Raw genomic sequence first — 13,447 nt, 5'->3', positions numbered from 1 at the left:
GTCATTCTCGTGGCAAAGATTTAGATAAAAATGCAAACTGATAGAACGCGAATTAATGTTAAAAAATATTGGTACGGGCCCACAGGAAATACAAGCAGCATCATACTTGTGTACAGCTTCAAGCCCTTAAAAAGACAAGCAGTGCATATGGTAGCATCAGAAATGACTGCAAAAATAAAAGTAATATTTACAATTGGCAGAAAATTATAGTAATTCAAAAGGTTGATTCCAAGGAATTTTGGTTTTTAGTCAACACGTAGTCCAGAGGCATGCAAAAAAATAACTTGAATAGCTGTAATAGAAGAGTCTTGGTCTAATTTGATTTTTCATATAAGCAATGATAATAATGTTGAAGAAGAGTTGGTTTTTAAGCCAGACTCGGATCTTTTGAATATAATGTAGATAAAGCTTGTAGGTTATGCCAGAAATAAATACATTTAGGGCTAGTCGTCTAGATAACACACCAGTTACCATAATTTGCTTGAACCTCTTACTATGGATAAGTACTGTATGCCATATAATCATTGAAGAGGAGAGGATGTGGTGTAACGGCCAGAGCTGCTGACTTTGGTGCTAGAGAACCAGGTTCAAGTCTTGGCGTCGGCTCAACATTCTGTGATTCTGGTTAAATCACCTAATCTCCCTCTGCATACCAAAAACTGATGTTTCCTTGTGTAATGTACCTGGAGCTCATGTAAAGCGCTCAATATCATCAGGTCGAGTTTGCGCTATATAAAACTGCAACAAAAAAAATTAAACCATTCAAAAGAAGGGGAGTAGAGAAGATCTCGCTAATAACAGATTTTTTTTCTTTATATGATTCTATAGCATACATTTGCATAAATTGTGCTTAAACGAAGAGCCTGTGTGCTAAAGTGTTAAATCTGTTCCCTTATGAGCAACAAGTGTTTAGGAAAAATCATTCCATCACAGAGCACTGCCTCGAGGGCAGTTTGCACTGAGGTCCATAATGATAGCAGGATCATTGAATTGCTACTTCTTGGGATCTCGTTCTGTTTCGAATCTGGAATGTTCCTGTTCCTCAGAAACTGTACGTCGATAATTGGTCTCCAGTGGAATGTGACAAAGACGATTGACACCCCAAACATTGGTGGAGAATGCAGTGCAAGAGGGATGCATCCTTGCCCCAGAATGTTTTAGTGAATCTCTAGCAACGTTTTTCGGATGTATGCTTTATCACCTAAAATGATACGAGTCATAAAGTGTGTCTCTTGAATGCTGTTGATTTATTTATTATGGATTTCTGTCCAGTAAGTCTATCAAAAAAGTTACTAATTTTAGATCAATGTTGTAAAAAAAAAAAAAAATTGATAACCAATATGTACAGAATTTAGGCTATGCTTTTCCAACAATATCTAACACATTTTCTTGGTAGCTGTCAAATGTAAAGCTTCAGCAGTTGATAATGTATAAATATTTGGACCTTACCTTCTATGCAAACTTGAACTGAGAGGTCCATTTTGCAGCACGCCAAACAAATGTTAAACAAACCTGAATCTAAAAATCCATGAAATGAGCGGGAGGATAGATGGGTAAATAAGGAATCTGCGACTAGATAGGAGTCTCTACCAGATAAGGAGTTACAGAAGATAATTAACTTATTCATCTGATAGAGACTGCAAGCGGTAGATTCCTTACTTTAGAATACATACCCAAGCAATACATCCCTGGAGGTGGCTCTACAAAACAAAGTCACACTGGAAAGTCCTGCAGGACCGGACAGGCAAAGTGCCCCCCCACCGCCCCAACGTACCTGACTGTGCAGGGGGTAGTGCTTAGTAAATGTTTGCAGAGACACCCACGTTGCAGTCAGATGACGAGTACAGGAATTCCGCGTGCTAACGCAGTAGTTGGAGCTTGAGCTCTGGTGTACTGAGCACGCAAAGCCTCAGGAGGTTGCTTCTTGACTAGTGTGTAGCAGATTTTAATGCAGAGCACAATCCATTGTGCGATAGTCAATTTCTGAACCACCTTCTTATTCTGGGCCCCAACATACCCCACCAAAAGTTGATTGTTCACCAGGATTTTTTTTATGCGGTCAAGGTAGTACAACAAAGCTCTTTTTGGGTACAGTAGATGGAATAGTTCCTATTCTTCAGAGGGACGCGGCAGAGTATAAAAGGTAGTTTGAGTGATACACTGGCCTATGGAATGGGGTCACCACCTTCGGTAAGGATGCTAGAGTCCAAAGGACCAGCTTGTCCCAGTAGAACGTTACATAATGAAGATGCGCTTTTAGCGCCTGGCAGATGTTATTGCCACAAGAATGGCTGTCTTCATGGTAAGTATTATGATTGGACAGTTTTGCAGTGGCTCGAAGGGAGCACACATCAGATAAGTAAAAACCAGGTAGAGGTTCATTGAGGCATAATGAAGAGGACTGGAGGGAACATATGTTGGAGATCTTTCAGAAACCTATTTACAATAGGGGACATAAAAAGAGAATGATCTGGCAACCGCAGAAATGCTCACTGCATTCTCACTATGGCAGACAAGTAACCCTTCACTTTGCCCAATGCAGTGCCCTGCTGGGTCAGGGTAAGAATAAACAAGAGAACCTGTGAAAGAGGAGCAGACAGAGGGTCAACCTATTTTTCTGCACACCTTGGCAAAAACGTATACTTTATTGGTGGAAGTATGTTTAGCTGCCAAAATGACATTAAAGACTTCGGGAGGAAGGTCTAAGGCTGTCACCTGTCGCCACTCAATCTTCACGCATAAAGGTGGAACATTGACAAGTTTACGTGCAGGACCCTAGCCTTCTTCTGTGACAGACGGCAGCCTGATTGGAGGACCTATGGAGATGCTCAACAGCTCGGGATATCAGACTTACCATTCCCAATCTGGAGACACAAAAATGATTTGAGCCCAGTCGTTTCTGATCTTCTTGAGAACTTTGGGCAGGAGTACTATTGGCGGAAAGACGTACAGGAAGCCTGAGCTCCACTCTAGACTAAAAGAGTCTCCAAGTGAGAACTGCCTTGGAAATTCCAGCACGCAGTACTGCTGACATTGCACGTTTTCTGCGATGGGGAACAGATCAGATGAAGGCTATACCCGCTCTTAGAAGAGACCTTTTGCCAACTCCGAATAGAGTCGCTACTCTGATCCACTAGGCATAGACGGCTGAGTTTGTTCACCATAACGTTCAGACAGCCTGCCAGGTATTGAACCAGCAGGGAAATGCCTGACGTTCCAGCCATGTCCCGAGATGAAGAGCCTCTTGACAGAGGGTCCATATCCCCACCCCACCCCAGATATTGGTGGTGTTTTCTGTGAACACCTGCACTAGTCTACCCTTGATGGAGGGTAGAAAGGCTTTCTTTGCCAATGGGATCACTTAAAGCTCCAACAGATTGATTTGGAGCCTGGATGCCACCGGAGCCCAGAGTCCTCTAAAATCCACCTCTCCCAGATGGTCGTCCCAGTCTAGAAGTGATGCGTCTGTCACTAAAGTTGTTTCTGGTTGGGGAAGGGAGAGGGGTCTGCCGCTGACCCAATCGCAGTTTGCCAGCCACCAATGCAGATCTTTTGAAGCGCCCTCCGAGATCTGGACCATGTCGGAGAGATTCCCCTGGTGCTGCACCCACTAGAACTTCAGTTCCCACTGCAGAGCCTGCATATGTCAACGGACATGAGTCACATGCAGGATGCAGGTGGCCATGAGGCCCAGCAGCCCCAGAGTCAGTCTCACTGAAATCCAGGATAGAGGGTGAAACATCGGTATCATAACCCGAATATCCTGGAATCACCACTCGGCAGCATAAGCCCAAAACTGCAATGTGTCCAGAATAGCTCAGATGAAAGGGATTGTCTGAGAAGGGGTCAGGTGTGACTTTGCCATGTTGATAGTGAATTCCAGAGTGTGCAGGAGGTCAGCTGTAGTCTGGAGGTGGGAGACGACTGCCTGGGGTGAGCCCCCCTTAAGCAGGCATTCGTCGAGATACAGGAAGACTGGCACCTCTGATCCCCATATATGAGCTGCAACCACCACCATTACCTTGGTTAATACCAGAGGAGTGCTGATAAGGGTAAAAAGGAGCATGTCAAACTGAACGTGCTTGTGGCCCACTGTGAACTACAGGTAACACCTGTGGGCAGTCAGGACAGGGATTTGGAATTATGTGCCATGCAAGTCCAACGCTTCCTGTGAGGAAATGGGGTGCATTATACAGTACGGCAGTGTAACCTCACCGTATCATACACTTACCAACCCATTTGGGAACTTAGCGTTTCGTCTGTCTAACCCTCAGCTCAATCCAGCCTAGCTGTGGCACTGAGCACCAAGGCTTACACAGAGGAACAAGTGTTAAACATTTAAACACCACCAAAACAATTACAGAAAAAATTGACACATCACTCAAGAAAATCTATACCAATTTATAAAAATAGGCTGTACTTTTCTAAGAATTGAGATACTAGAACGAAAAAGACCCACCAAAGGGTTCCAGAGACATAGATTTTACAAGCAATAATAAATCAGTGCAATTTCACTCAATCGTAAACATGCTTTGGCAAAATCAACAAACTGGACACTTGAAACTTTTTCAAGTAAAACTCAGGGAAGTGTCACTGCAGTCGGTTAGAAGTACTTTGGGCGACATACTCCAGCAGGGAGTTAGTCAGGGGGACCAGCAATGTCCTCAAGAACAGTTAAATTTGCGGGGGAAGCAGGTCCAGGCACTCTATTTGCATTCCAATGGGTTCAATGGAGTGGTCCTGATGCAAGAGACAAAGGATGCTAAAGATGCTCCAAGGATGCTGTGTATGCGACGTGTTTGACGGAGATCTTTCTGCACAGATTCCTTAGTCCATGAACATGGTGAGGGGGTCCTGTTTGCAAGGTTGACGTCCCACAAAGTGCTCTCCAGTCTGGCCAAATTCCAGTCACCACCAGACTAACAATCGCTTGTTGTTGCTGTCAAAGGCCAATCCTTCTTGAGTCGATAACTCATCTTCTAAGCTTCCCACCAACTCTCCGACAGCACTACCAGGCTAAGCAAACTCCGGTGCAACACTGTGCATCAGATCTTAGTCCTCGGAGCTGCACGGCGGTGATGATAGCGGCTTGAATATTTTAGGCTACCGACTTGCTCGACCAGGCTCCTTCAGCTGTTGAGTACCTGTGCTGTGAACTGGAAGCCAGTTCATTGGCCCTTGGAGTTCTCTTGGCTTTACTAGCCTCAGGGTACGGCTTCTCCTTGAGCAGGACATGACATGCACAGTCCATTTCTTCGCTAGCCACAAGATGCACCAGGTGCAGTCCTCTTCAATGCAGCCTCTCTTTGCTGTTCCCTTGGTGCAGCCGGGAAGTCAGTCTTTGGTTCTTCTTCTGAGGCAGCCAAGTTCTGAGGTTTGTGTGCCAGGGGTGTGTCCTTTATGCTTGGAAAGTGCTCTCAGGGCAACATCTGGTTGGTAGCCAATGGGCAACTAGGTTCCCTCAAAACTAGTGACCACTCCTGTAGAGTTCGGGATTTGGCTATCCCAGAATGCACCATTCTGCACACTCCCAAGATGGTGAGACCACTCTCCTGGTGTACAGACTTCATTAGCCTACCCCCGGGGTGTGGCTACTTCAGGGCTACACTTCCCTGGGAAAACCGGTTTAGCAACTGATTTCCTCTCTCTGCTTCCCGTGCCAGCCTGACTACCTCAACAATGGTGCAGTCCTCCCACTTGGTGTCCCACATCTGTTCTTCAATGACAACTTCACTTTTGAAGCCTGCCTTTTGGGGCTAACACCTAATTGGCTTTCTGCAGGAGGGAGGTGACAAATCCCTGACACCGCAATTACTCATTGCTCTCCTTCCTGAGAGTTATTAGCACGTCTCTCTAGGAGAGCAGGCAGTCTGTCTTCTGGAGCAGGCACCATGTGTGCTCGGGAAGGCACAAGAGTTTTAAAGGCAACAAAGTGGCAACTTTGCAAAAGCTGTAAACTGCAAAGAATCACATTAATTTTGACTTGAGGAACAAGTCGGGCTTAATGTAACAAGTTGTTTGATACCTTGGAGTACCCACTTTGGTCACACCATTCAGGAGTTAGCAAAGTTGAGGGGTCAGCGTGTAACTCTGCACTCACCAATTGGGCGACCAAGTCTTTCCAGAGTAATAATGGTAGTTTTGCATGTTTTACTACCTAGGACATAGACTGCACATGTCCTGCCTGTGTCATATGTTGCACCCTGCCTTTATGGCTTGGTAGGCCTGCCAGAGGGGTGACCTACATACATGTCCAGGGGAAGTGGTGGCTTTGCACTGCTTTCAATGGCAAAGTCAGGCTAGCAGTGCACGACTGCTCTACCAGTCTGCAGTGGCAGACTGGGGGACCTCCACGGTTGCACAATCAGTGCTTCAAGTCCTAGCGTACCCCTCTAACTTATATGCCCTAGGTATGAGAGTACCATTTGCTGGGAACTTAGCCATTTGCAGTTGGGTACAGACAATTCAACATCCACTTTAGGGTCAGGACACTGGCACTGAGATCTGGTTAGCAGGCCTTAGTGCACTCTCAAAGCAGAAAAACCTACAGCATCAGTCAAAAAACTTGGGAGTGACCATAGAAAGAGACATTACCTTACACTTCCATCCAGTCTCCTGAGTCCAGGGCAGAGAGGACTTGAGCGAGTATGAGCATTTTTAATTTCTCCTTTCCAGGAAAAAAATGAGAAGGTGCAGATCTAGGATAGGTCGAAGGCTTCAGTTCTTTTTGGGCACCAAATAGTAGCGGGAATAACAACCATGTCCTACTTCTAATGCTGGCACTCTCTCTGTGGCTAGGGGCTATGGAAAGGCCAAAGGACCTGGCTGCAGCCCAGCTGTACTTGAAGTGATCTAGCGTGCAGTCTGCCTGGTCTCCGAAGAGACAAAAGCCATCAAAGGGCATGTCCATGACCAAGGCCTGGGCATCCCCCGAAAAGCCAGTGGTTCTTAACCAGGGTGGCTCAGAGGAGCTACTGACGATGAAATCCCTCTACCCAGCGAGTCAGTCGGGTCCAGCCCACATCGACTTGTGAACTTAGCTGCATCTCTTCCATCAGCAATGGCTTGAGAGAGTATGGCTCGGGCCTTCTTCGAGACAAAAGGCAACACCTGTGCCACAGAGTCACAGACTGTATAAGAATATCGGCCCAAAAAGTATGTGGCGTTCTCTGACCGCAGTGCCACGCTGGCAGAAGAGAGTATCCTCTTACCAAAAGTATCCTGCCTCTTGGATTCCCTGTTCAGTGGAGTGGTAAGGAATGCGTCTGGATTTACTCTGGAAGTGGAGGCTTGAACCACAAGCTCTCCAGGTTAGGGTGCTGGGTGAGGAAACTGGGGTCCCCGTGGGTGGGTCAATGGCAGAGGGCAATTGTCCTTTGTACAAGAGCCCTTGTGCAGAGCTTTGAAGAGGGCCCAAGTAGGACATATGTAAGGGCTTTGTTAAAAGGGAGAAGAGGTTCAGATTGGGTGACTCCCGGTTGAAGTACCTCCGTCAAGACGTTTGTCTTGACAACTACGGAGGGCAGTTGAAGGTTCAGGGCTTCAGCCGACCCCCCTCACCACCACTGCAAATGAGGCAGCCTCCTCCGTAGCCACTGTAGGGGGGGAAGAGACCAAGCCAGTGTCCGGGGAGGTGTCCAGGCCACTGGAATCCGCCAGATCTCATAGTAGGTGTCCTCAGTGTCATTTAATGGCTAGAATTTATAAGGGTGCAGTGACCCCCTCCCAGTCATCTCCAAATCCAGTGTCATAGGAATAAGGCAATGCCTCTGATCTGGGAGGGGGGAGGGAAGGGGGGAATGGATCTGCCCATGGCCAGCGCCGGGATCGGAGCCAGACGCCTCCTCTTGGCTATGAGTCTGAGCTAGGGATGACAATGGGATTGGCACCGCCAGTGGGCACTGGAATTGGAGCAGGCTTTGGGGAAGGTTGAGGTGGTGCGATCGGCACCATTCCGGATCCATCAATGGATCCAAGAGGTATGACTGGCGTCAATGGCGAACCTGCCAGTGGAAAATCAGTTGGGGTCCCTCCCGAGCCCACGGGGCCTGAAGCGGCTGCCCAAATATGAGGTGGATGGCATCATAAGATTAAAGTGAAGACTTTGATGGACAGGGTGAAGACCTCTTAGCTTCTTGCTCTTATTCCTCTTGTTGGACTTAACTGATTTCTAACACAACTTTAAACGATGAGTGCCTGGGGTGGCACCGCACTCGATCTCGTGACCTTCCTCTTGACCAAGATTGAGACCATTGAGGTATTGCACATCGAGATGTGACGTAGTTTAAGGGACCGCTCACTCAAGCACTAAGGGTGCATAGCACCGCAATCAGCGGAGGTCTTTGAGTAGGGATCGCACTCCAGGCACCAGAGACATGACAAATGTGGGTAGCGCCACATGGCTTGAAACCAGCTTTCCTTGTGTATATACCTGACACACAAGGAGACAAGCCTCACAAAAAATATGGACAAAAAGTAGGAAAAAAATCAGTCAAAAAGACTGGGGGTAGTTCTTCTCCAGATCTGTGCTGACTGCCGTGGAAAGAAAAGAACTGATGAACAAGTTACTTACCTTCGGTAACGATGTATCTGTAAGAAACATTAGTTAGTTAGATTAGAATATCCCCAGGCGTCAGACTGGATCCGGAAGATTTTTCGTCAGCAATACCCCTTGCGCGTCGTTAGGCGTCGTCTGCGGCTCCGCGTCCGTCGTGGGCGTCGTGCGCCGGAATGACGTCGTCGGAGTACTTAGACGCCGCCCTCGCGCGCTGACGTCAGTTCTTGTACATAGCTTTCCGCGCCAGGAACGCAGAGCCATGCAAGAGACCGACACTGGTGCCAAAAAAGTCTAGGGGCCTGAAAAGGATAACCTTAACCCTAGATGTCGGTTCGCAGAACGGGGAGGATGGGTGGGTCGGTGAGGAATCTAACTAACTAATGTTTCTTACAGATACATCGTTGCCGAAGGTAAGTAACTTGTTCATCTGAAAGAAACACGTTAGTTAGATTCCTCACCTTAGAATAGATAGCCAAGCAATACCAACCCCGGTGGTGGGTCTGTGAACCAAGATCACACCAGAAAGTCCTGGAGGACAGAACGGCCAAAGAAGCCATCCCTCCGGACTTGGCTGTCAAGGCAATAATGCCTGGCAAACGTGTGTAGCGAAGCCCACGTTGCCGCCTGACAGATGTCTTGCAAAGGGACACCCCGTCCCAAAGCAGTAGTAGCCGCTGTGGCCCGAGTAGAATGGGCGCGCAGCCCAACAGGAGGGTCCTTTTTTGCCAAGGAGTAACAAATTTTGATGCACAAAACGACCCACCGAGAGATGGTCCGTTTGTGCACAGCTTTTCCCTTCTTAGCACCCACGTATCCAACGAAAAGTTGGTCGTCCTGATAAAAGGAGTGCGCACGTTTCAGGTCCAGACGGTGGAGCCTTTCTTCCTCTTTGGAAGGATGCGGAGGCGGAAAGAAGGTGGGCAAGGTGACAGATTGCCCAAGATGAAAGGGGGTCACCACTTTCGGAAGAAAGGAGGGACGAGGTCGAAGGACAACCTTGTCCGGATGAACAGATAGAAAAGGAGGCTTTGATGATAAAGCCTGGAGCTCACTCACCCGTCTAGCCGAAGTGATGGCTACCAGAAAAGCAGTCTTAAGCGTCAGCAGACGAAGAGGACAATTATGAAGAGGCTCAAAGGGAGCGCACATTAGAAATGTGAGAACAAGATTCAAGTCCCACTGAGGCATTACAAAAGGGACAGGAGGGAACGTATGAGTAATGCCTTTTAGAAAGCGTGTAACTACAGGGGACTTGAAAAGAGAAGGCTGATCAGGAAGCCGTAAGAAGGCAGAGATGGCAGCAAGATAACCTTTCAAGGTGCCCAAGGCAAAGCCCTGCTGGGCCAAGGAAAGAAGAAAGAGGAGAACCTCAGAAAGAGGGGCGGAAAGGGGATCCACAGCCTTTGCTGTGCACCATGCCACAAATTTGTTCCACCGGCAGGCGTATACCGTCTTTGTGGAGGGACGCCTGGCTGCCAGAATGATATCACAGACTTTAGGAGGCAAGTCAAATGGCATCAACTGCCGCCGCTCAATCTCCACGCATGGAGGTGGAGGCTGGACAGGTTCGGGTGGAGGACCGTCCCCTGCTGCTGCGACAGAAGATCCTCCCGAAGGGGCAGACGTATCGGAGGATCGGTCAACATACTGAGTAGCTCGGGATACCAGTACCTTCGCGCCCAGTTCGGAGCCACCAAGATGACTTGGGCCCGGTCGCGCCTGATCTTCTTCAGCACTCTGGGCAGAAGTGGTATAGGTGGTAAGGCGTACAACAGACCGCAACTCCACTCGTGACGAAAAGCGTCGCCGAGCGAGTGCCGCCTTGGAAATTCCAACGCGCAGAAGCGCTGACATTGCGCGTTCTCTTCGGTGGCGAATAGATCTAACCAAGGCTCTCCCCACTGCTGAAAGAGACCTTGCGCCACTTCGAAGTTCAGACGCCATTCGTGAGCCATCATGCACCGGCGGCTGAGTTCGTCTGCTCTGGCGTTCAGAGAGCCCGCCAGATGTTGAACCACCAGGGTGACGCCCTGGTGTTCCAGCCATGTCCAGAGACGCAGAGCCTCCTGACAAAGGGTCCACGACCCCACCCCGCCCTGTTTGTTGCAATACCACATGGCGGTGGTGTTGTCCGTGAACACCTGTACGACACTTCCCCTGACAGAGGGAAGGAAGGCTATCAGTGCAAGTCGGATCGCTTTCAACTCCAACAGGTTGATGTGGAGACGAGACTCCGCCGGAGACCAGAGGCCCCTGATCTCCGCCTCTCCCATAAGGCCACCCCATCCCAGGAGGGACGCATCCGTCACTACGACATGCTCCGGTTGGGGAAGGGAGAGGCTCTTGCCCGTGACCCAATCGCGGTCCGTGAGCCACCACTGCAACTGCTTCGAAGTGCCCTCCGAGATCAAGACATGGTCGGACAGGTTTCCGTGATGCTGGGCCCACTGAAACTTCAGGTCCCACTGCAGAGCCCGCATGCGCCGCCTGGCGTGATGCACTAGTAGGATGCAGGAGGCCATCAGCCCCAGAAGCCGCAACACTAGCCTGACCGAAACCCAGGATAGAGGCCGAAAGATGGGAATCAGGGCCTGAATATCCCGGACCCGCTGTTCCGGCGGATAGACCCGGAACTGCGCCGAATCGAGAACCGTTCCGATAAAGAGGAGCTTCTGAGAGGGACTCAGGTGTGACTTCGGCACGTTGATGGAAAACCCCAGCAAATGCAGGAGATCCGCCGTAGTCCGGAGGTGGGAGACGACTGCCTGGGGCGAGCCCGCCTTCAACAACCAGTCGTCGAGATAGGGGGAAGACTGGAACCCCTGATCTGCGCAGATGAGCTGCGACCACCGCCATCACTTTCGTGAATACCCATGGGGCACTGGTGAGGCCGAAGGGGAGCACGGTGAACTGAAAGTGCTCCTGGCCCACCGTGAACCACAGGTAACGCCGGTGGACTGGCAGGACGGGGATGTGGAAATAAGCGTCCTGCAAGTCCAACGCTACCATCCAGTCTCCAGGGTCTAGGGCAGCTAGAACCTGAGCCAAAGTTAACATTTTGAACCGTTCCTTCCGGAGGAAGGCATTGACGTTCCGGAGGTCCAAGATAGGGCATAGGCCCCCCTTGCCCTTCTTGGGAACCAGAAAGTAGTGGGAATATCAACCACGACCTACTTCTGGACTCGGAACGCGCTTGACGGCCTCCTTGGCCAAGAGGGCCGAAACTTCTTCTCGCAGAAGATTCAAATGATCCTCCGAGATACGGTGGTGCTGCGGTGGCATGGCTGGAGGGGTCGTCTCGAAGGGGAGGGAGTAGCCCCTTCGGACGATTTGCAGCACCCACCTGTCCGAAGTGATGGTACGCCAGTGGAGCAGGTGATGGCGAACTCTGCCGCCCACTGGCGAGGAATGGGCCGGAAAGCTCAGACTAGGAAGGCTTGGAGGCGGATGCTGCCGGGGTGGATGTGGGCTGACCGCGTCGGCCTCCAGAACCGCCTCGGCGGAAACCACGTCCGCGCGCAGGTAGGGTCTGCGGCTGGTGGCTAGGCGGACGTGAGGAGGCACCCCTTCCATGGCCACGAAAGGGGCGAAAAGCGGAAGTTTGCGACCGCGGGGCCGAGAGGCCCAAGGACTTGGCCGTAGCCCGGGAGTCCTTAAAGCGATTCAGCGCACTGTCCGCTTTCTCACCAAAAAGGCGAGTGCCATCAAAGGGCATGTCCATGAGGGTGCTCTGGACATCCCCCGAAAAGGAGGTGGACCGCAGCCAGGCGTGACGTCTAAGCGCCACCGTGGTAGAAATCGCCCTACCCAGCGAGTCCGTCGTGTCAAGCCCACATCGGATTGCATGTCGTGCTGCATCCCTCCCATCGGCCAGAGCCTGGGTAAGTCGTGTTCAGGCCTCCTCCGAGCACAGGGGCAGCACGTCCTCCACCGTATCCCACAGAGAGTGGGAATAACGGTCCAAAAGACAGGCAGTGTTTAAAGACCGCAGACCCAAACTAAGGGAGGAGAACAGCTTTTTGCCAAACTGTTCCAGTCTCTTGGAATCCCGGTCCGGCGGAGCGGTCGGGAAGGAGGATTGGGAGGTAGAAGCCTGGATAACCAGGCTCTCGGGGGTGGGGTGTTGGGACAGAAAACTGGGGTCGCCCGGAGCAGGGCGGTGGCGCCTGGCAACGTACCTGTCCACAGGAGGAACTGTGGAGGTCTTGGACCAGGTGCCCTGCAGAACGTCAATGAGGGCCTCATTGAATTGCAGCAGAGGCTCAGTGGAGCTTGCTGCAGACTGAAGCACCTCAGAGAGGACGTTAGTCCTCACAGCCACGGCAGGCAGCTCGAGCCCAAGGGCTGCGGCCGCCTTGCGCAGCACCACAGAGAAAGCAGCACCCTCCTCCGAAGCCACAGTCGGAGGAGAGATGAATCCAGTGTCTGGTGAGGTATCCAGACCACTGGCCTCCCCCAGTTCATCTGCCCAGTCCTGTGACAGCTGAGCCTGAACGGCCATAGGGTCCTCGGACCCCTCCCAGTCGCCCCCGTCATCCGATTCCTGGTAAACAGGAGGAAGGATCGGAGCCGGATGGTAGACATAATGAGTCTCTAACGGCGCCGAACGCGGCGTTCATCGACGCCGCACCGGCGTCGGATCCGGAGCGGGGCTGAACTGGGGATCGACGCCGAGCGGAGCCGGCGTCGGAGGTGGTACCGATGTCGACGCCGGCGGAGGAGGCGTGAGGAGGTCGACCGGCGTCGACGGGGACTCAGGGGCGAGTCCCTCGGGGACCTGCGGCGTCGAGGCCGGAGCCGCCGGCGTGCAAGGTCGCCCAGTCGGGTCTGAGGGGCCCGAAGGCGCGCCAGCGGGCGTCGACGGCGGAGCCAGTTTCCTCATGGCCGAGA

At 51.0% G+C, this 13,447-nt stretch overlaps 1 protein-coding gene across 3 annotated transcripts in view; it reads right to left on the bottom strand.

The window, feature by feature from the left end:
* Positions 1-13,447, bottom strand: part of SCAPER (S-phase cyclin A associated protein in the ER) — a 3,109,515-nt gene that overhangs the window by 1,593,443 nt on the left and 1,502,625 nt on the right. The gene's annotated exons all lie outside the window — the stretch shown is intronic.

Source organism: Triturus cristatus, chromosome 3_1 (assembly GCF_964204655.1).
Source record: "Triturus cristatus chromosome 3_1, aTriCri1.1, whole genome shotgun sequence".
NCBI lineage: Eukaryota > Metazoa > Chordata > Amphibia > Caudata > Salamandridae > Triturus > Triturus cristatus.
The sequence above is the reverse complement of the archived record's forward strand: the minus strand, read 5'-3'. Positions and strand labels throughout refer to the sequence as shown.